The sequence below is a fragment of the Macaca nemestrina genome, chromosome 10 (genome assembly GCF_043159975.1).
Source record: "Macaca nemestrina isolate mMacNem1 chromosome 10, mMacNem.hap1, whole genome shotgun sequence".
NCBI lineage: Eukaryota > Metazoa > Chordata > Mammalia > Primates > Cercopithecidae > Macaca > Macaca nemestrina.
Genome location: NC_092134.1, coordinates 8097065 through 8107383, shown reverse-complemented (window position 1 = coordinate 8107383; position 10319 = coordinate 8097065). Strand labels below are relative to the sequence as shown.

The window sequence follows — 10319 nt, the reverse complement described above, 5'->3', positions numbered from 1 at the left end:
ACTAAGTCGCCAGGGTTGTCCCTCTGTGGCTGCATGAATCTTAGATTCCAGGAGCAAATCAGTACATCAGCCACTGAGGTTGGGGCAAGTGAAAAAGGACAGCCCTGCCGGCTGGGTGCAGTAGCTCACATCTGTCATCCCAGCACTTTGGGAGGCCGAGACAGGAGGATCACTTGAGCCCGGGAGTTCCAGATCAGCCCAGGCAACATAGCAAGACCCCATCTCTACAGTCCCTTATTTGTTAAATGAACAAATAAACTGCACAGTTAAATGAACAAACTGCACAATTACTTTATAACAAAATTACCTTTGAGAAATATTGTAATTTTGTAAACAGTGACAGCCAGGCCCTCTTGCAGCTTGTCATAGCTTCTGCCGTTCCACATCCAATTCCGTCTTTCTCTCTGCATCCACCATAGCTAATAATTAGCAACATGAGCTCAGTGCAAATGACAGATGAGGCAATCATTACAAACATTAGATGCCCTCCTGGAGGGCAAAGTCCCCACGTCCCCAGCTGAGATCCCAAGGGCTTCAAGAAGTGTTTTCCACATGGAAAGTGACTTTGTCAAGTGAAATAATCAATGAGGTCCTTATTGTGTGAGGGAACACAGAACAATTTTAAAGGTAAAACTATCACCGGGCACGATGGCTCACACCTGTAATCCTAGCACTTTGGGAGGCCGAGTCGGGTGGATCACCTGAGGTTAGGAGTTCAAGACCAGCCTGACCAACAAGGAGAAGCCCCATCTCTTCTAAAAATACAAAATTAGTGTGAGAAGCTCCTTGTGTTGTTAGGGTATGGGGAAGCAGGCACTGCTGGCTGCTGTTGGTAGAAGGGTAAATTTGTGTAACCTCTTCGGAGGGGAATTTGACAAAGCCTGTCTAAATTTAAAATGCATATGGCCTTTGACCCAGCAAGTTTGCTTTGAGAAGTTATCTTTCAGATATATATGCACACAAAGGCAAAAATCTATGGATAAATATAGCCAGCCGGATACAGTGGCTCACATCTGTAATCCCAGCACTTTGGGAGGCTGAGGTGCGCCAATCACTTGAGCTCCGGAGTTTGAGACCAGTCTGGGCAACATAGTGCTACTCCATCTCTACAAAAAATACAAAAATTTAGCCAGGCATGGTGGTGCATGCCTGTAGTCCCATCTACTTGGAAGGCTAAGGTAGGAGGAGCACTTGAGCCCAGGAGGTCGAGGCTACAGTGAGCTGTGATCATGCCACAGCTCTCCAGCCTGGGTGACAGAGCAAGACTTTGTCTCAAAAAATAATAATAACAATAACAAATAAAATACTTGTGCTCACTTTGGCAGCACATATGCTAAAATTGGAATGATACAGAGTAGTTTAGCATGGCCCCTGTTTAAATTTTAAAAAAAGAAATAGCCTTGACTGGGTGATGTAGTTCATGCCTATTATCCCAGCACTTAGGGAGGCCGAGGCAGGCAGGCATTTGAGATCAGCCTGAGCAACATGGTGAAGCCCCGTCTCTACACAAAATACAAAAGTTAGCTGGGCATGGTGGCGCATGTCTGTAGTCCCAGCTACTTGGGAGAAAGAAGTGGAAAGAAGTGGGAGGATCACTTGAACCCAGGAGGTGGAGGTTGCAGTGAGCCAAGATCACACCACTGCACTCCACCTTGGGAGACAGTGAGACCCAATCTCAAAAAGAATAAAAAAGAAAAAGAAAAAGAATAGCTTTCATTGCACTGGTTTTAGTAGCACCATACTGGAAGCAAGCTGAATATCCAACAGGAAGGGTTTGCTAGCTGAAGTGTGGTCCATCTACACCGGCACCATCCGATAGAGCTCTCTGCAGTGATGGAAGTAGCCTGTGTCGCCACCCAGTACAGTGGCTCCAGTCATGTGTTTCCACTGAGCATTTGAAATGTGGCCAGTACACCTGAGGGACTAACTTTATTTAATTTTAATTAATTTAAATTTTGCTGGCTGTGGTGCTGCACACCTATAGTCCCAGGGACTCGGGAGGCTGAGGCGGGAGGATCACTTGAGGCTGGGAAGTTGAGGCTGCGGTGCGCTATGATTGTGCCACTACGTTCCAGCCTGAGCAACATAGCAAGACCTCATCTCTGAAAAATAAAAATGAAGAAGAAGACAAATTTAAATAGCCATGTGTGATTAGTGATTACCATCTCAAACAGTACAGATCTACACGATAGAATATTTTGTAGCTGGAAACAAAAATAAGACAGATCTATATGGACTAATAAAAAAAAATTATTCTCCCAGTCTGGGCAACATAATGAGACCCCGTCTGGAAAGAAAGGAAGGAAAAAAGGAAGGAAGGGAGGAAGGGGGCCGGATGCTCTGGCTCACACCTGTAATCCCAGCACTCTGGGAGGCCAAGGCAGGCAGATCACGTGAGGTCAGTAGTTCAAGACCAGCCTGGCCAACATGGCAAAATCCTGTCTCTATTAAAAATACAAAAATGACCCAGGAATTTTGGCTCAAGCCTATAGTCAAAGCTACTTGGGAGGCTGAAGCAGGAGAATCGCTTGAACCCTGAAAGGCAGAGGCTGCAGTGAGCCAAGATCGTGCTGCTGCGCTCCAGCTTGGGGGACAGAGACAGGCTCCATCTCAAAAAACAAAGCAAAACAAAACAAAAAAAGAAGGCAAGAAAATAAACTAGCCAAGAAGCGTAGTGGCCTGCACTTGTGGACCCAGCTACTAGGGAGGCTGAGGTGGAAGGATCGCTTAAGTCCCAGAGGTGGAGGCTGCAAGTGAGCCGAGATCACACCACCGCACTCCAACCTGGATGACAATAAATAAATAAATGAATACCCTGCTGTGGACTGAATGATAGAACTTTGAGAAAGGGAAACTATCCCCTTTCTACAGTGATGGGAACATTCTATAACTGCTCTGTTCAGTATGGTGGCTCCAGACACCTGTTTCCATCAAGCACTTCACATGTGGCTGGCGCAATTGAGGAACACAGTTTTTTAATCTTAATTCATTTAAATTTAAAAGGTCACATGCGGTTAGCTTCTTAGAGTCGAGTTGCATAGCCTTGTCTTTCATTTTTCTTTCTTTTTTTTTTTTTTTTTTTGAGACGGAGTCTCACTCTTGTTGCCCAGGCTGGAGTGCAGTGGCACAATCTTGGCTCACGGCAACCTGCGCCTCCCAGGTTCAAGCAATTCTCCTGCTACAGACACATGCCACCATGCCCAGCTAATTCTTGTATTTTAGTAGAGACGGGGTTTCGCCATGTTAGCCAGGCTGGTCTTGAACTCCTGATCTCAAGTGATCCGCTCACCTCGACCTCCCAAAGTGCTGGGATTACAGGCGTGAGCCACCACGCCTGGTCGGTTATGGCGTATGTGTACATAATCCTGTGTGTGTACACATACACAACTAGTGAGAAAATTCCAGATAGTGACAGGCATTGTGAAGAATGTAACGGTAGCTACGGGGCCAGACGCAGTAGCTCATACCTGCAATCCCAGCACTTTAGGAGGCTGAGCCAGGAGGATCGTTTGAACTCAGGAGTTTGAGACTAGCCTGTGCAACATAGTGAGATCCCCTCCCTACAAAAAACACAAAAATTAGCCAGGTGCGGTGGTGCATGCCTGTAGTCCCAGCTACTTGAGGGGCTGATGCAGGAGGATTGCTTGAGCCCAGGAGGTCAAGGCTGCGGTGAGCTTTGTCTATGCCACTGCACTCCAGCCTGGATGACAAAATGAGACCCTGTTTCAAAAAAAAAAAAAAAAAGTGACTAAGGGAGACTAAGTGGGAGCAAAATGGCCAGAGGTGAGCCTGGTTGTCCAAAGCCAAGAGCTGGGATTGTGCTCCAAATGTCCTGGGCGAGCTGGGCACAGTGGCTCACGCCTGTAATCCCAGCACTTTGGGAGGCCGAGGTGGTGGATCACCTGAGGTCAGGCGTTTAAGACCAGCCTGACCAACATGGCAAAACCCCGTCTCTACTAAAAATACAAAAATTAGCCAGGTGTGGTAGTGCATGCCTGTAATCCCAGCTACTTAGAAGACTGAGGCAGGAGAATCACTTGAACCTGGCAGGCGGAGGTTACAGTGAGCTAAGATAGCACCATTTCACTCCAGCCTGGGCAACAGAGCAAGACTCCATCTCAAAATAAATAAATACTTCAGTAAATAGCCTGGGTGGCCCTGGGAGAGTTTTCAGCCAGGAAGGGTTCTTGGTTCCAGTAACTCACTGGGACTGGCAAACCAGGGAGTGGGAAGAGGCAGAAGTGAGGCCAGTGAGGAGGGTGCCGGCATATACCTCTCCGGGACCCTGGGCTCCCCCTCACTTCCTCCCTTCAGACCCCGAGTACTTTCCTCTCCCCACTGTTGTATTTGCTCAAAGAGAGCGTTGAAAATGAGGGACGAGGGATGTGGCTCCAGCCATCATCTTTCTGGAGATCTGTGCACTCCTAGACTGCTGAGAGGAGAATGAATTGTCCGAGGCCCAGTGGGAGCAGAGACTAGTCGGGAGGGAAGAGGAGAGGAGATGGGGGCTTGGACACGGCTGTCGGTGAAGGGACAGGGCTGAAAGAGCCTAGGTGTGTGTTGGAGGCTGAGCGGATGGGCTTTGCTGATGAGTTAGGCTGGAGGAGTAAGAGGAAGAGAGAGAGAAAGGTTTTTGCTTGGACACGAAGACGCGGTGCAGCTATTGAGTAAGAGAGAAAGTGGGAGGGACCCGTGAGGAAGAGCTGCAAATGGAGAGATCAGAAATGCTTTCTATTCTGTATTATATTTTTCAAAACAATACACATTCATGAGGAAATCATGAGACACCTCCAGACTCTGGGACATTTTTAAGTCAGCTAGCCTGGATTCCCAAATTGTCAATGTCCTAGAAAGGAAAAAAGCAGGGGATTGTTCTAGATTAAGAGAAGAAGGTGATGTCATAACCAAAGCAAAACATGAAAATCATTTGTCGGATCCTGGTTCAAAAAATAATTAGCTCTTATAGATATTCTTGGGATGCTCAGGAAAATTTGAATGTAGACTGAATAATAGATAAAATTATGGGATTCATTTATTAGATGTGATAATAGTATCACAGTTACCCTCAGGAGAGGCAAGCTGAAGTGCAGTATTTAGGGGTAAAAATGTGATGTTCGTAACCTCTCTTCCAATGATTCAGATAGATGGACAGAAAGATTGATAGCTGGATAGATAGAAAGATAGATGGATACATAGATGGAGGGACAGATGATAGATAGATAGGATAGATGATCAACATATTAGATAGATAAATAAATGGATGGATGGATGGAAGGATGAATGGATGGATGGATGGATGGATGGATGGATGGATGGATGGATGGATGGATGGATGGATGGATGGAAGGATGGATGGATAAACAAATGGAGGAAGGGAAGGGGGGACGGATGGATGGATAGATAGAGAGATAGATGAATAGATAGATAGATGATAGAGGTATAGATAGATACATAGATATAGATACATACATAAATAGATAGATAGATGATAGATAGATGGATGAATGATAGATAGATAGATAAGGCTGGGCACTGTGGCTCATGCCTGTCATCCCAGCACTTTAGGAGGCCAAGATGGGTGGATCATTTGAGGTCAGGAGTTTGAGACCAGCCTGGCCAATATAGTGAAACTCTGTCTCTACTACAAATAAAAAAAAAATTTTTTTTAATTAGCTGGCAAGTACCTCTAATCCTAGCTACTTGGGAGGCTGAGGCAGAAGAATCCCTTGAACCCAGGAGGTGGAGGTTGCAGTGAACTGAGATTCCCCCTACTGCACTCCAACCTGGGCAACAGAGTGAGACTCTGTCTCAAATAAAAAAAATATATATGTAAGATATATAAATGATAGACAGATGGATAGATACATAGATAGGCAGACAGATGAATGAACAGACAGAGGATAGATAGACACATGGATGGATGAATAGATTAGATAGAGGATAGCTAGATGATGGATGGATGGATGGATGGATGGATGAATAGATGGTAGATGGATAGAGCCAATACAACAAAATGTTAACTATTGAATCTAAGAGGAAGATTCATTATGCTAGTCTACTTTTCTTTCTTTTTTTTTTTTTTTTTTTTGGCGGAGTCTCGCTCTGTAGCCCAGGCTCTAGTGCAGTGGCCGGATCTCAGCTCACTGCAAGCTCCGCCTCCCGTGTTTACGCCACTCTCCTGCCTCAGCCTCCCGAGTAGCTGGGACTACAGACGCCCGCCACCTCACTGGGTTAGTTTTCTGTATTTTTTAGTAGAGATGGGGTTTCACCATGTTAGCCAGGATGGTCTCGATCTCCTGACCTCGTGATCCGCCTGTCTCGGCCTCCCAAAGTGCTGGGATTACTGGCTTGAGCCACCGTGCCCGGCCCCTATTTTTCTTTCAACTTTTTGGTATGCTTGAAATATTTTTATAATAAAAAGTTTGAGGGGGTATTGAAAAAACTGGCTCATTTGATATATAGCAATGTGTAACAGCTTTTCTTTCTCACTGCAACCTCTGCCTCCTGAGTTCAAGCGATTCTCCTGCCTCAGCCTCCTGAGTAGCTGGGATTACAGGCATGCGCCATCAGGCCCTGCTAATTTTGTATTTTTAGTAGAGACAGGGTTTCTCTATGTTGGTCAGGCTGGTCTCAAACTCCCAACCTCAGGTGATCTGCCTCGGCCTCCCAGAGTGCTGGGTTTACAGGCATGAGCCTCCACGCCCGGCCTGTAACAGTTTTTCTGAATGTTTGGGCTGCACGTGGTTGCTTAGCACCTCTGCTTTGCTGGCCCCTGCTGGGCACCTGGGTACTACCTGAGGAGATTCCAGTGAATACCAGGGCACAAGAACCTGAATTATCCTGCAATGTGGACAATTTGGCCCAATTTTTGAAGAGCACCCAGTGAGGAAGAGGTTTTTGGAAGTGACACCAATGAAAAGTGGGAGGAACCCAGAGCACGAAGGCTGTGTGCGGCCATGTTTCTTTAGCCACATCCAGAATCCCATGGGGTCTGATTAAAAATGCAGATTCTTGACCCTACCCAGGCCTTGCTAAGTCAGACCCTGGCGGAAGGGCTGAGACATTTTCATTTTAATTTTTTGTACAGACAGCGTCTTGTTATGTTGCCTGGACTGGTCTCAAACTCCTGGCCTCAATTGATCCTCCCAGCTCAGCCTCCCAAAATGCTGGGATTACAGGTGTAAACCACAGCATCTGGCTGCATTTGTATCTTTAACAAGTCCCGCAGTGGCGTCATGCACACTTTACTTTATGAATTGTCCGGAGCTGCACGCCCTGGCCATAGCGAGTAGTAGCTGACGATTGAAGACGCCTGAGCTATGTTCGTTTCCACCCCACACCTTCTCCCTATCTTTGCCTTTTTTCCCCTGTACTAATACCTCATAAAAGATGGCGCTCTTCCTGCTTCTTCTTCACCCATTTTTCCCGCGCCCGCGAAAATTACTACCTGACAGCGCAGGTGCAACATGACGTTCGACCAGAGAAACCAATACCTACTTGGTCACGCCCTCTGCGATGAGATCATCTCTGCCTCTGGCCCAACCCCTTTCCCTCCAAGTGTATATAAGGCACTGCATTACCGCCATTAAACGAGACTTGATCAGAGCACTGTCTCGTCTCCATTTCTTGTATCTCTTGTTCCCCAAATTCCCACCCCCTCCTCCAGGGCCTGCTTCGACTATCCCGCGGGCCGGGAGAATGAATCACTGGCCTACAGATGTGTACATTGGCTACGTGAGGTGGCTCACGCCAGCACTTTGGGAGGCCAAGGCGGGTGGATCACCTGAGGTCAGGAGTTTAAGACCAGTCTGGCCAACGTGGCAAAACCCCATCTCTACAAAAATACAAAAATTAGCCAGGCATGATGGCAGGTGCCTGTAATCCCAGCTATTTGGGAGGCTGAGGCAGGAGAATTGCTTGAACCCGGGAGGTGGAGTTTGCAGTGAGCTGAGATCGCACTACTGCACTCCGGCCTGGGTGACAGAGCGAGACTCCATGTCAAAAAGAAAAGAAAAAAAAAGGCTGGGCGCGGTGGCTCACGCTTGTAATCCCAGCACTTTGGGAGGCTGAGGCGGGAGGATCAGGAGATCGAGACCATCTTGGCTAACACAGTGAAACCCTGTCTCTACTAAAAATACAAAAAATTAGCTGGGCATGGTGGCAAGTGCCTGTAGTCCCAGCTACTCAGGAGGCGGAGGCAGGAGAATGGCATGAACCTGGGAGGCAGAGCTTACAGTGAGTCGAGATCGCGCAGGCGACAGAGTGAGACTCCATCTCAAAAACAAACAAAAAGGATGTGTACATTGAGTTTATCCAGAAGACAGCTGCTTTTGACTGCCTACCCTCAAATCCATGACCTTTATGGCATTCTGATTTTTTTTCAGGGCAACGACACATTCAGCTTCAACTAATAGATTATAATTGGTCTAAACCAGTGGTTTACAAGGAGGGAAAATTTTGCCTCCCAGGGAACTTAGAAAATGTCTGGAGACTTTCTAAGTTATCACAGCTAAGGATGATTGGGGTCCACAGCGTAGAGGCCAGGGATGCTGTTAACATCCTACAATGCACAGGACAGCTCCGAGCAAAGAATTATCCAGGCCAATACGTCTGTCAATAGTGCTGAGTTAGAGAAACCTTGGTCTAAACCAAACATAAAAACCCTACTCCCTACTTCGCAGCCTACTCTGCAGCTATTAAAGGCCACTGGACCCAGTTCTGACCAATGAGACCTGAAGGAAGTCAGAGAACGCTTTTCTTCGTAAAAGAAACCCATGTGGCTGACCCCAATCCTCCCTGCCTCTTCCTTTGAATACAGATGTGATGTCTGGAGTTGTGGCAATAATCTTGCAACTATGAGAGAAAGGACAACAGACTCACACCCTGACATCAGAGTCCCTTATATCCAGACATCATCTTCTTCCTTTTTTTCTTTCTTTCCTTTTTTTTTTTTTTTTTTTTTTTTTGGAGACAGAACCTTACTCTGTCTCCCAGACTGGAGTGCAGTGATGCAATTATAGCTCACTGCAGCTTTGACCTCCCAGGCAACCCTGCTGCCTCAGCCTCCCAAGTAGCTGGGACTATAGGCCTGCACCTCTAGGCCTGGCTCTCATTCTTTTTATTGGTGTTGAAACTAAAGAATCTATTTTTAAATTAACCCAACTAAGTTGTTGTCTTTTGTAGAGACAGGGGTCTTGTTATGTTGCCAGGTATGGTCTTAAACTCCTGGCCTCAAGTGATCTTCCCACCTCGACCTCCCAAAGCACTGGGATTACAGGCGTGAGCCACTGCACCCGGTGTTAAAAAAAAAAAAAAAAATTATTAAAAATTTAAAAAGAATGATCATGGGCCAAGTATAGTGGCCCACACCTGTCATCCCAGCACTTTGGGGGACTGAGTTGGACAGATCACTTGAGACCAGAAGTTCGAGACCAGCCTGGGCAACATGGTGAAACCCCCATCTCTACAAAAAATACAATAGCTGGGACTACAGGCACCCACCACCACACCCGGCTAATTTTTTGTATTTTTAGTAGACAAGGAGTTTTGCTGTGTTGGGAGGCTGAGGCAGGAGAATGGCGTAAACCCGGGAGGTGGAGTTTGCAGTGAGCTGAGATAGTGCCACTGCACTCCAGCCTGGGCGACAGAGCGAGACTCTATCTCTAAAGAAAAAAAAAAAAAGAAAAAAAAGTTAGGGCCGGGCGCAGTGGCTGACACCTGTAATCCCAGCACTTTGTGGGGCTGAGGCAGGTGGATCACTTGAGCCCAGGACTTTGGGACCAGCCTGGGCAACATGGTGAAACCCTGTCTCTACAAAAAAACACAAAAATTGGCTGGGCATGGTGGTGCACGTCTATTAGTCCCAGCGACTTGGGAGGCTGAGGTGGGGGGATCACTTGAGCCTGGGGAAGTCGAGGCTGCAGGGAGCCATGATCTCACCATTGCACTCTGGCCTGGGCAACAGAGTGAGACCCTGTCTCAAAAAATAATGACAATAATACCAGTCTGGCTAACATGGTGAAACCTCGTCTGTACTAAAAATACAAAAATTGGCTGGGTGTGGTGGCACACACCTGTAATCCCAGCTACTCGGGAGGTTGAAGCATGAGAATCGCTTGAACCTGGGAGGCAGAGGTTGCAGTGAGCTGAGATCTCGCTACTGCACTCCAGCCTGGGCAACAAGAACAAAACTCTGTTTTTTATATATATATATATATATAAATTCAGCATATATATATATATATATGCTGAAATTCCTGCAAACTAACGTTAACTTTGTCTTCATTGCGGGCAGAATGGCAATAACATCATCTGGAGGT

General features: G+C 46.7%; 1 pseudogene; it reads left to right on the top strand.

The window, feature by feature from the left end:
- Nucleotides 1-1309: 1309 nt before the first annotated feature.
- LOC139356940 (U6 spliceosomal RNA) lies at nt 1310-1409 on the top strand (annotated as a pseudogene).
- Nucleotides 1410-10319: the final 8910 nt, after the last annotated feature.